General features: G+C 35.1%; 1 protein-coding gene and 1 long non-coding RNA gene across 5 annotated transcripts in view; one reads left to right on the forward strand and one right to left on the reverse strand.

The window, feature by feature from the left end:
• The window catches only part of LOC143239872 (ceramide phosphoethanolamine synthase-like), a 62,707-nt gene that overhangs the window by 44,138 nt on the left and 5,931 nt on the right, over positions 1–12,638 (reverse strand). Inside the window, exon 1 of one of the 3 annotated variants that reach the window (XM_076481475.1) lies at positions 8,816–9,096. The exons of the other annotated variants lie outside the window; for them this stretch is intronic. The gene's annotated coding sequence lies outside the window, so the exon portion shown is untranslated. Of the gene's footprint in view, positions 1–8,815; positions 9,097–12,638 lie in introns of those variants that run through there. 3 annotated transcript variants of the gene reach the window in all.
• LOC143239875 (uncharacterized) overlaps positions 1–12,638 on the forward strand; it is a 50,422-nt gene that overhangs the window by 2,786 nt on the left and 34,998 nt on the right. The gene's annotated exons all lie outside the window — the stretch shown is intronic.

A 12,638-nucleotide genomic window follows, 5' to 3' on the forward strand; every position in this document is an offset into this window, starting at 1 on the left:
TAAATTCACCAAACAGCAGATAAAGTCTATTAATAAAATATTCTTCAGATACTGTTGAACGATCAATAGGAAGTGAAAAACTTTCGACGGTTTATTATATATATTTAAATTGCGTTATTTTCTCACACTATTAATTTTAATGTTATTGTTTCCCACTAAAGAACAATGAAACCGCTTCTCTAACGAGTATAAACCGAATCTATACGAATTTGATTGTTACTTTGAAGATTGTTTCTTGAATTTCGCGCAAAGCTACTCGAGGGCTATCTGTGCTAGCCGTTCCTAATTTAGCAGTGTAAGACTAGAGGGAAGGCAGCTAGTCATCACCACCCACCGCCAACTCTTGGGCTACTCTTTTACCAACGAATAAAGGGATTGACCGTAACTTATAACGCCCCCACGGCTGAAAGGGTGAGCATGTTTGGTGCGACGGGAATGCGAACTCGCGACCCTCAGATTACGAATCGCACGCCTTAACACTCCTACGAAAATTGGGGCCTAATAGGCTCCAGAGCAACTTGAAAGGTTATTAATATTAGGCTAATAATTTTGTATTTAAATGAAATTGCCATTAACTGACCCTATCCCTTTATATTTTAAGGAGCAATAATATTTTGACTTTTCAGACATTTGCGAAATAATATTTAAAAATTTTTTTTAAAACATTCACTAAGGGTATTTTGGGGCCTATTAGGCCCCAGATCAAAACATAAAATGACTTTATTTATTTCCTGAATAATTCTAGAACAGGCCTGGGCAACCGAAAAAAGCAAATTATAGTAAAAATATATTAATTTTACAACTTATTTTCAAAAGATGGATATTTAGGATAATAACTCTACTCCAACAATAATTTTAGACGGTCCTGATTATTGCCTAGTTTGCCCACACCTGTTCTAGAACATTCTAGAAACTTTAGAGAAGTATTTAGAATAATCTAGAATATTCTTGAAGCTATACATATATAGGAGCTGAAATCTTCAAACCGTGTCAAAAATGATATCTCTTGATGAAGATGTACATTTACTGACAAAACCATCCGACGATGAAAGTGAACATGATAATGTCGAAGACTACTCTGAAAGTTGTGATGATGATCCTTCTGAAGCCGAAAATGATGAACAAATCGCGCCGTACCCTTCTGAAAGTGAAGAAAGTAATCAAGAAGATCTTACTACTATGCCAGTGAACAAACTTTTGTCCAAACATAAGAATTTTAGTTATTCAACAACACTTTCAAGGATCAACAGGAGAACCGCAGCTCTCAATATATTCAATGGGAACCCAGGCATTACAAGGCAAGCTGCTCCAAGAGTCTCTACACCATTCAAAACATTCAAAATTTTCATTTCTGATAATATGATGGAACAGATCATTCACTCAACAAACACCGTCATGAAAGAACCAATATTTGAAGAAGACCTCTGGAAATGGATCGCAGCTAATCTTTTCCTTGGAATAAGCAAATCCAAAAATGCATCGATAGACGAAATGTTTTCAACCGAATTCGGTTTGCCATTTTTGCGAAAACTGATTACACAAGACAAATTCAAAAAAATGTGCTCAAAAATCAGATTTCACATCCACTCTCAAAGAAATAGAGAAATCAAAGATGCCGCCATCTCTGGAGTCTGGATTTTTTTCATTGAAAATTGCAAAAACAGTTACAACCCAAGCGAATACCTGACAGTGGATGAACAACTATGTAACTTCAAAGGAAGAGTTGGCTTCAGAACATACATTCCGACAAAGCCAGGCAAATACGGAATAATGATTTGGTGCCTAACAGATGCAAAGACAAGTTACCTCCTCAACGCTCAAATTTATACTGGAAAGGTTGGAAATACGACAGAAACAAATCAAGGAAAAAGAATAGTCAGAGAACTGAGTCAGCCATTTCTTGGAAAAGGAAGGACAATAACGACAGATAATTTCTTCACAACAATGACACTTGCCAAGTACCTACGAACAAAAAGAACAGGACTTGTTGGAACCATACGGAAATCAAGAACCTTCCTGCCTCCTGAAATAAATGCAAAATCTAGAGAGTTATCACCAAAGGTTTTCTACCATGACGACATCACTCTTCTCAGGCACTCAGACAAACCAGGAAAATATGTGCTACTACTGAGTTCTCAGCATACGTCTGGTGAAGTAGAAGAGAATGGAAAGCCCGAAATCGTCAATCTTTACAATGCAACGAAGGCAGATGTCGACACTCTCGATCAACTGGTGAGATATTATACAACAAAGAGGCGATCAAAGCGCTGGTCAGTCTGCATATTCTATAACATTCTAGATCTTGCTGCGTACAATGCTTTCGTTCTATACTCGACAAAACATCCAGAATTTCTTCGTCAACAAAAATTAAGAGCCAGAAGAGAATTTATACGGCAATTGGTGCTTGAAATCAAAGAAATTTACTGCAAAGATAATGACAAAACAACCTCATGTGAATTGCCTGCAAAGAGGGCAAAAAGAGGACGATGCCATTTGTGCGGCAGATCAAAAGATAGACAGTCGAAAATTGTTTGCTCAAATTGTAAAAAAATGTTTTTCGTAGGTGTGTTAACACGCTTGGCCATGCCGGGCACTCCTCTGAAGAATATGTGGTTTAAAAATATTCTTTCAGCGTTACAAAACTAGACTATTGTACAATAAAAGTAGTCAAAATGTCTTTATTTATGTAAAAACGGCTGGTTTAGGTTGAGAAAATTATTTACGCATAGGAGAGAATAACGTTTCGACTTTCTTCGGTCATCGTCAGGTTCACAAAGAAAGAAAGTAGTGCTGATCGATGGCTAACCACACATTTGAAGGGGGTTGTGTAACTAAGTGTAGGAATGTAGAGGGCGTGCTTAGGTGTTTGATTATATTTATTAATATAGGTATAACAGTGTTCCTTTGTATTGGTTTATTTTGGGCTTGAGTTGTTGTATAAGTAAGGCTTCTTTAATTTTGCGTTTGTTTATGTTTGTTTCTTTATTTAGTATTTGGGTGTTTTCTATGGTTATGTTGTGTTTATTTGACTTGCAGTGTTCGAAAACGCGTGAAGGTAACTTTTTCTGTTCTTTGAATCTGGTTTTCATTTTCTTACTTGTTTCTCCAATATAGAAGTCGTGGTAGTTATCATATTGCATTTTATAAATAATGTTGGTGTGGTGTAGTTTTTGTGTAGTTTTTACATAGTATAGACCTTAGCTTTGTGCCTGGTTTTTGAATAAATTTGATATTAACTGGAATGTCATACTTTGTTACTAGTTTTTGCCAAATATTGTTTTTTTTTCTGCCGATGTCGGAAATATATGGTATGCAGGAGTATATGGTTTCGTGATTTTTTTAAATCGTGTGATTTATTTACTTTTGTTGCTTGATTTTGCTTTCTGTCTAGATGTGTGCGTATAATGTTTTCTACGGTTTGTGGAGGAAACTTATTGATGTTGATGAAGTATTGTTTTATTTTGTCTAATTCATCGTTAATTTTATCTGGTGAGCATAGTTTTATAGCTGTGTTTATTTGGTTTCTTAGTATGTTGAGTTTTTGTTTTGTTTCATGTGCTGAGTTCCAAGGAATTTATAGTCCAGTATGGGTGATTTTTCGGTGGATTCCTGTTTTAAATTGTGTAACGGTTCTTGTAATTTTGAGGTTAGGAAATGATATTTGATTGCTTTCTTCCTGTTCACATGTAAAGTTAATGTTGGGATGTATAGAGTTAATGTGATTGAAAAAATTAAGTGTGTGTTCTGTAGATGTCAATCCTGCAATCGAGTCGTCTACATATCTGTACCACTATAGTGGTGGAAGTAATGCTGTGTTAATTACTTACATTTCAACTTGTGTCATAAAAATATTGGCTAGAACTGGTGATACTGGGTTGCCCATGCTTAGGCCATTTGTTTGTATATAGTTGTGATTGTCGAACATGAAGTTTGTCTTCATCGTGGTGAATTCTATGAGGGTTGCTAATTGGTCACTGGGAATGTCTATTGATGGGTTAGGGTCTCGGATATAGAGTTCTAAGGCTATCTTATAGGCTTCAACGGTTGGGATGTTTGTAAAGAGGGATGTGACATCGAAACTGGCCATTAAGGCTTTATGATTAAGTTGATTAAGGTTAGACTTAAAATTAAAGGAGTCTTTGGTGAATGAGCTGGCTGACATTACGTATTTGGAGAATGCCCATGCTATGTATTTACCAAGATTGTAATTAAACGATTCGTATGTGGACATTATTGGTCGTAATGGGCAATCTGGTTTATGAGGTTTGGGGATGCCGTATATTTGTGGTATGGACCGACGTGAGTCGGTCTTGCGTACGTTGGAATAAAGTGTTTTTGAAGTTGTGTTGGCTTTTTCATTTTTAGTAGTATTTTGTTTAGTTGCGTTTCATGTGTCTTTGTTAGATTTGTGTGTATTGGTTTAAATTTGTCAGTGTCTGATAGAATGTTCTTCATTTTTTGGATGTATTAATTCGTGTTCATTATGACTATAGCGTTTCCTTTATCTGCTTTTAGAATTTCAATGTTTTTGTCTTGTTTTAAGTTTCTAATGGAATTAATGTCTCTTTTTGTAAGGTTGTTTTTTAGTTTTATGTTTTGTGAGAAAAGTATCTGAAAAAAATCCTTTAAGATGTTTTTAGGTGTTTCTGGAAAATATATATCTTTAATTTTTCCTGGAAAGTTTAGCTGTTGGATGTCAATAGAATTGTCGAAGTTGTCTTCTTTCTGTTGGTTGTTTTTTTGTTTGTTTGTTTTTTGTGGAAAGTATCACAAGTCTCCTGGCTAGATCTTCTAAACATCCTTTAGTTTCTAATGTTGAAATGTACCTAGGTGCTATTGCAAAGTTCAGTCCTTTACTAAGTAGATGTATCTCGTCTGTGTTTAATTGTCAGTCGGATCTGTTAATTATATGGTTAGTCAATGGTTTGTCGTGATGCCTCTTGTTGTTTACATCTTAGCTTCTCCAGTTTTTTGTTGTGACAAATCTTTATATTCCCGTCATTCCTTGTGTTGATTTGGTTTATGTTTCGTTGTGTAAGTCCGTAAATCTCTGGTTTAATGCAGCATGCCAGTTGATGGTCTAGGTTCATTTTATGTTTCTGTAAGTCATGTAGTTCTTTATATTTCGTGTTCAACATGGCCTTAGGTAGTTTTTTCTGTAAATTTTAGATAATGTTTGTGCATTGATTAAATTTTTTGATAGTTTTACCTTTACAAAGTTAGGGGTTAGTTGTTACTTTCTAAATTGTTGAATGAAATAGATGTCGTTTCTTCTGTTGATAATATTTGGTTGAATGAATTAAACTAAATGAAACTGTTAATAAAAATACCATGTACATAATAAACAGTAACACTTAAGCTAAAGGAAACTGTTAATAAAAATACCATGTACATAATAAACAGTAACAATTAAACTAAAGGAAACTGTTAATAAAAATACCATGTACATAATAAACAGTAACAATTAAACTAAAGGAAACTGTTAATAAAAATACCATGTACATAATAAACAGTAACAATTAAACTAAAGGAAACTGTTAATAAAAATACCATGTACATAATAAACAGTAACAATTAAACTAAAGGAAACTGTTAATAAAAATACCATGTACATAATAAACAGTAACAATTAAACTAAAGGAAACTGTTAATAAAAATACCATGTACATAATAAACAGTAACAATTAAACTAAAGGAAACTGTTAATAAAAATACCATGAACATAATAAACAGTAACACTTAAGCTAAAGGAAACTGTTAATAAAAATACCATGTACATAATAAACAGTAACAATTAAACTAAAGGAAACTGTTAATAAAAATACCATGTACATAATAAACAGTAACAATTAAACTAAAGGAAACTGTTAATAAAAATACCATGTGCATAATAAACAGTAACAATTAAACTAAAGGAAACTGCTCACAAAAATGTCAATTACATTACAAACGGCCTGGCATGGCCAAGCGTGGTAAGGCGTTCGACTCGTAATCCGAGGATCGCGGGTTCGAATCCCGCTCGCACCAAACACGCTCGCCCTTTCAGCCGTGGGAACGTTATAATGTGACGGTCAATCCCACTATTCGTTGATAAAAGAGTAGCCCAAGAGTTGGCGGTGGGTGGTGATGACTAGCTGCCTCCCCTCTAGTCTTACACTGCAAAATTAGGGACGGCTAACGCAGATAGCCCTCGAGTAGCTTTGCGAGAAATTCAAAAATCAAAAACAACAAAAAAGCATTACAAACAGCAAAAATTAAGCTAAAGGAAATGTTAATAAATATGCCATTTACATTATAAATAACAATAATTAAACTAAATGAAACTTGATAAAAATACCATTTCCATTACAAACAGCAACATTTGAAACATTTTGTGTTAATTTGAATATAATTTTAAACCCAACACTAAAAACTTTCGCTTGCATATTATTACCTCAATAAATATTGTTACATCATAATGGTCAGTTATATTTTTCAATAATATCCGTGGACATCTTAACAAACCGTAACTGGACATAACGATGAAACAACTAGGCAACAGCTCCAACGTTGGAAACTCTAGCAATGATTTTACCTCGCCTAACCTAAAGACCCTAAAACATTAAAAATTATGGTTCGATTTCTCGTAAATGGACTGAGTGCAGATAGTTATTGCGTGAATTTGTGCTAAAATGACCATACATACTAAGTGACTGAATAGCAGGAATTCACCATGATTGTTATATAGACCCAACGTTCGGAGAGTGTTCTCGTTGTAACGAAAACGGAAGGTAGCCTTTCAACCTAACAACAAAACGAAACTGAAACTGAATTATATTTAAAACTATACTTCTACTTAATAGTTGTATTCTTCAACAAATGGCTTTTTCGATATAATCCAACGTCGAAACCAAGACTGGAGAACAGGATACACAAAGTTGGGAACTTCCTAAATAACAAACAATCAGCATTGAATCCATTTTCCAAGGCCGCTAACGTTTATAATACTATATTTATTATTATCTGTTTCGTGTAAAGAAAGCGTTGGTTACACACTTACGTTCGACAGCATGGTTAGGTGGGTTAAGGCGTTCGACTCGTAATCTGAGGGTCGCGGGTTCGGATCCCCATCGCACCAAACATGCTCGCCCTTTCAGCCGTGGGTGCGTTATATGTTACGATCAATCACACTATTCGTTGTTAAAAGAGTAGCCCATGAGTTGGCGGTGGATGGTGATGACTAGCTGCCTTCCCTATACCTTTAGTCTTACACTGCTAAATTAGGGACGACTAGCGCAGATAGCCCTCGAGTAGTTTTGCGCAAAATTCAAAACAAATAAACCAAACCTAATGGAAAGGGTCGCCTAGCTGGTGTTTAGTTACAGAAAGCAAAAAAACAAAAAACAGAGAGCTTTAATAACAAAACAAAATGGTTATCAAATATTGAAGTCTTTGACAAGAAACTAAATTTCAGATTTTTGGATGGTCTTGAAATATCCATGACTTACTATAAGTCTTGGCATATCTCGAGCTACTCTATAGTTAAGAGAGAATACAAAATTATCCTTCATCGAAGAGGACTTTGCATAGACAGTGGCGGACGTAAGGGAAGATTATATTCGTTCACGAAGTGAAAAGAGTTTTTGTACAAAAAGTATGTGAATCTATCTTTGATCCACATCAAAATTTTAAGGTATATTTCTTTAACAACATTGTAGCAGAATTCGCGGAAGAGAGGTTTCAATTCATTAACCAGTTACTTGGACTTCATTGTCGACATGGACCCAAGATATTTGTTGAGGTACTATCTGGGCTCAGTATTGACTTACCAGATTGCAACCGCTGACAATGCAACGGAAAGTAATAAAATTACTGAAAAGTTTATCGGAAAACACGTGCAAAAAAAGAGTGATAATTGTCGTTTCTTAACAGTGCTGTTACACAGTAGATTGTGTTTACTTTTTTGGTTTACTTAGTTGTGCCATAGCTGTATACAGAGGTTTGGATTAATTTGAAGTGATAGCAGTTTCCGCCAAGTACTTCACCAACGAGACCGCTGTTCGTAAAAAAATTAACAAATAGCTCGCTAGAAAGAGTATTCACCAGAAAAATTTGATTTTATTGAGATAGGTCATGTGAATCCATACGTTAGGGTTTGTTTTTCATTAACTGATAAAGATAATTTCAGTTAATTTTTTAACACAGTTAAAAGTGTTTGAAACTATATTTTTGGTGAAAAAGAGATACTAAAGATACGTTTTTTACTGCTGTGACAAACCTAAAGTGAAAGATTAATATTTGTGGCCCTAATTCGTTTAGGACTACACTACAATTTTGTTTATACAGTGTACAGGATGGTCTATAAACAACGTTTTTAAAGCAGATGTTTTATGAACCCTGAACAGGAGAGAAGATGAAATATTTAAGTGTGTAGTATGAATTTTCCGCAAGTCACACTAAAATTATCATGTCTTAAGACTGTCATTGACAAACGATAGTGTTAGAGTGAAGTCAATGCGCGAAATTCAAACAAACGAATACTGCATTATTTTTCGTTTGCCTAGATATAAAAAAAAGCAAAAATATCTTTGCAAAAACCAAATTGCGCTTAATCAGAGCAGTAGTATCAGTAATGCTACTAGTATACATTAATAGGCCTAGTGCTTAGTTTTGCTAGGCCTACATTATAATCCTATAATAAACTGTGGTATTCATCCGTTGTATTTTTACTGCTAGTGCTATTAGTATATAACTACAAGTTCTTGTGCATAAATACCTAGAAACTAGCCCAAAATTCTGGTTATAAATGCAATTTTATCAATTTTGTTTCACTTACCTAATCATATCCAAATTAGGCCTCAGTAATTAACAAGTTCTTTCGGTTCAAATAGTCTTGCAACGCTTCTGAGATTCGTACAACTGATAAACTAATAGATGTGAAATCATAGGACTTGATTGTAGTGAATATAGTTGTGCAAATATATTTAGAAAGGCTGGTAAAGAATACTATGATGCTCAGTGTACCAAATAATACCAAACAACGTGAATCAGAAATTTGTTAAATAGAATTCTTATTTGCTAACCAGTTGGTGCCTTCGACAGTGCACCTAGCGTTAGCAAAAAATAGTTACTAATAGACTAAAAACATCAATACACTTATTCGTGTATATTAGAAGTTTATTTTAATGTTGTTGTAATAGCGCTTAACCAACGAATACGCAGAAAGGCTAGTAATCATATCTAAACTATGCTAGTAGGTTTACAGTTGAAATATTACTGGATTATTCAAGTAATGGATAAGATTAAATGCATTTACTTTCGACATCACACGTGTGTTTCTATTATTAGTTATAGGTATAAATTTTGATGATAGTATAGAAAACAGCAAAATAAGTAAAACAAAATGTTTTCGTATTCATTAGTACCAAGCAGGCCTTTCTTTTCCATCTAAAACAAATTTTACTTTTGTATTTACTAGTTTGTGTTTGAAAGGACCTACCTCATGAATTCGCTTCACTGTGTGCTCTCTTTATTAAAGAAGGTTGAAGAAAAATATTGTTAGAATATATGCTGTCTTAGGTGGTTTATTTGGTGAAAACAATGTGAAGACCAGTACACGTAACGATGACGAATTAATTTATTTCTTTGTTTATTCTAACGCTAGTTGAAGGCCTAAGTTCAGAAACAAACTTTTCAACACAAACTCTGAAATTATTATAGGAATAATGAAGTAACAATGTTGAACAGAATTTGTCTGTCGATAACAAATGCTGACTAATTACGAGATCACTATTTCTTACTAAATAACTCTACTTGGTCAACATCCTACTCGTTTTTTCACTAAACGCTTTACTGAATTCTAAAATCACTAAATTAACGGACTAATTCATTTTTATAGTTAATTTATCCATTTTAAGATAGTAGTTGCAGTTTTTCTATTTATCTTAATGCCACCCTTCCTCTAGCTAACATCTAAATTAAAACTTTAAAAATATACACAGCTTACAATAACACCTTAAATTTGGTTGGAACAGCAGACCAACAAAAGTTTCGTCACACACACACACACATAAAATTGTGTATCAAAAATCATAACTCTCTTAACCTCGCCTAAATTTGAAACAAAGAAAGACACTGGACAAATGAAACACAGTGAACCAAAACCAAAGCATACAATAATGTGTTGTGTTGCCGCAACAACGTACAAGTCACAATGAGTGTTATTAACAGCAATGATAGTTTGGCAATTTTCCACTTTCTGGAGCTTTAACTGTAAGAATCCAAACAATCATATACACTGCTGGCCAAAATCTTAAGGCCAATGAAGATAAACAAAAATATGCATTTTGCGTTGTTAGACTCAACCACTTATTTGAGTGGAGCTTCGAAAGATGAAAATAAGAAAAGGGAAAATAAAAATAAAAAACCTTTTAGCATTTCACAGGGAAAATGTGAACACTATAAAAGTAGCCTAAATACTAGCTGGTCAAAAGTTCACGACCACACCACTTTCAGTGGGGTTTAGTTCGGGCGAACACGCTGGATGGACCAAAAAATCACGTTATTCGCAATGAAAAAGTCCTTTGTCCTGCTGGCATTGTGGATTGCAGCGTTGTCCTGCTGAAAGATCCAATCATTTCCACACAAGTGAAGGCCTTCAATCAATAAGGGTGCTCTCTCCAATATGCCAATGTAGCCAGCTGCTGTTTGACATCCCTGTATAACCTGAAGCTCCATTGTTCCATGAGCGAAAGCACCCCAGATCATGATGGAACCTCCTCCACTGCGTCATGTAAAAAATGTCTCCGGCAGGATATCCTTATCGTGCCAGTAACGTTGGAAACCATATGAACCATCCAAGTTGAATTGTTTCTCATCAGAGAACAAAACCTTCATCCACTTTTCTACGTTCCATGTGTGATGCTTCTCAACAAAGTTTAACTGAGCTGTTTTATGGTGTGAAAGGAGGCGGCCTTTGAAGACGTTTACGGTCTTTAAAGCCTTTTTCTCGTAGATGCCGTCTTATCGTTCTTTAGTTGCATTTTGCATTGGTAAGGGCCTTAATTTGGTTTGACGATCGGCTGGTGTTTTGCCGGACAATCCGTCGAATCCTTCTGCTCAACGCCGGCGAAATTTTCTTGGGCCGACCACGTTAAATTCTCGTTCGGTATCCTTCAGAGTCTTTTAAGAAATTTGCAACAGCAGTCTTACTAAGCCCAATCTCACCAGCGATAGCACGTTGAGGGAGACCTTGCTTTTGCAGTTCGACAATTCTGCCACGTTCAAACTCTCTCAACGTTTTAGCCTCTGCCATGTTTTCATCCAATGTAACGCAGGAGATGTCAGTGGGAGATGTTGACAACGCTAATGTTTGAACACAAATGACTAAATTTCGTTACGTGTTTACCGATTAACGCTTTGTTTCAATATGGTCTTAAACTTTTGACCAGCTAGTATTTAGGCCAATTTCATAGTGTTCACAATTTCCCTATTAAATGCTAAAAAAGTTTTTTATTTTCCCTTTTCTTATTTTCATCTTTCGAAGCTCTACTAAAGTAAATGGTTTAGTCTAACAACGCAAATTTATATTTTTTTCTTTATGTTCATTGGCCTTAAGATTTTGGCTAGCAGTGTATTTTTAGTGGATGTGCTCCACTGGATTCTTATTTCCCATAACAAAGCAATCCATTAGAAATACATAAGATATAAAATATCTGATTTTGTTAGAATTTATTTTTCTTTTATCCCTCTCTTTGCGCTGGAACAAAAGAAACTTTGATAGAAAAATACACATATTTTTTATAAACTGTTTTTTTTTTTAATTTGTTACATTGATAGATCTATACAATTTACAATTAGGATTCCCATTTGGTATAAATATTAGCCACATATACAAATGTATTCAACAACTGCTCATATTTAACGAAACGTTTTGCGAACGCCTTCAGACAAAATCGGCCCGGCATGGCCAAGCGTGTTAAGGCGTTCGACTCGTAATCCGAGGGTCACGAGTTCGAATCCTGGTCGCACCAAACATGCTCGCCCTTTCAGCCGTGGGGGCGTTATAATATTACGGTAAATCCCACTATTCGTTGGTAAAAGAGTAGCTCAAGAGTTGGCTAATATCTAATCAAAAACATCTTGGGTGTGGCCAGAAATTGATTTAACGTGCGACTTGAAGGAATTAAATCTCGATTGGGGACAGTCTTAGCTGCACTTGCAACATTGACAAGAATGTTACAGCAAATATCCATTCAATAATCCGCCTAACTTTTCACCCACCATCACTTGCAACATTGATAAGAATGTTACAGCAAATATCCATTCAATAATTCGCCTAACTTTTCACCCACCATCATGCCTAAAGCTGAACAAAAAATACGGCCTACCTTAACAACAAACAAACGAAAAATTATCGTGGCCATTAAAGCGGTTTTAAAAATCTAATGGTATAACCAAATGAACCAACACAAACACTCGGCGTTCGATTTGCAATCTGCGGGTCATGGGTTCGAATCCCGTCATCAAACATGCTCGCTCTTTGATACGTGGGAGCGTTATAATGTGACGGTTAGGTCCACTATTCATTGGTCAAAGAGTAACCCAATATTTGATGGTGGGTTGTGTTCACTTGGTACCGTCTCTCTCTCTCTAGTCTG

Source organism: Tachypleus tridentatus, chromosome 13, assembly GCF_004210375.1.
Source record: "Tachypleus tridentatus isolate NWPU-2018 chromosome 13, ASM421037v1, whole genome shotgun sequence".
Lineage (NCBI taxonomy): Eukaryota > Metazoa > Arthropoda > Merostomata > Xiphosura > Limulidae > Tachypleus > Tachypleus tridentatus.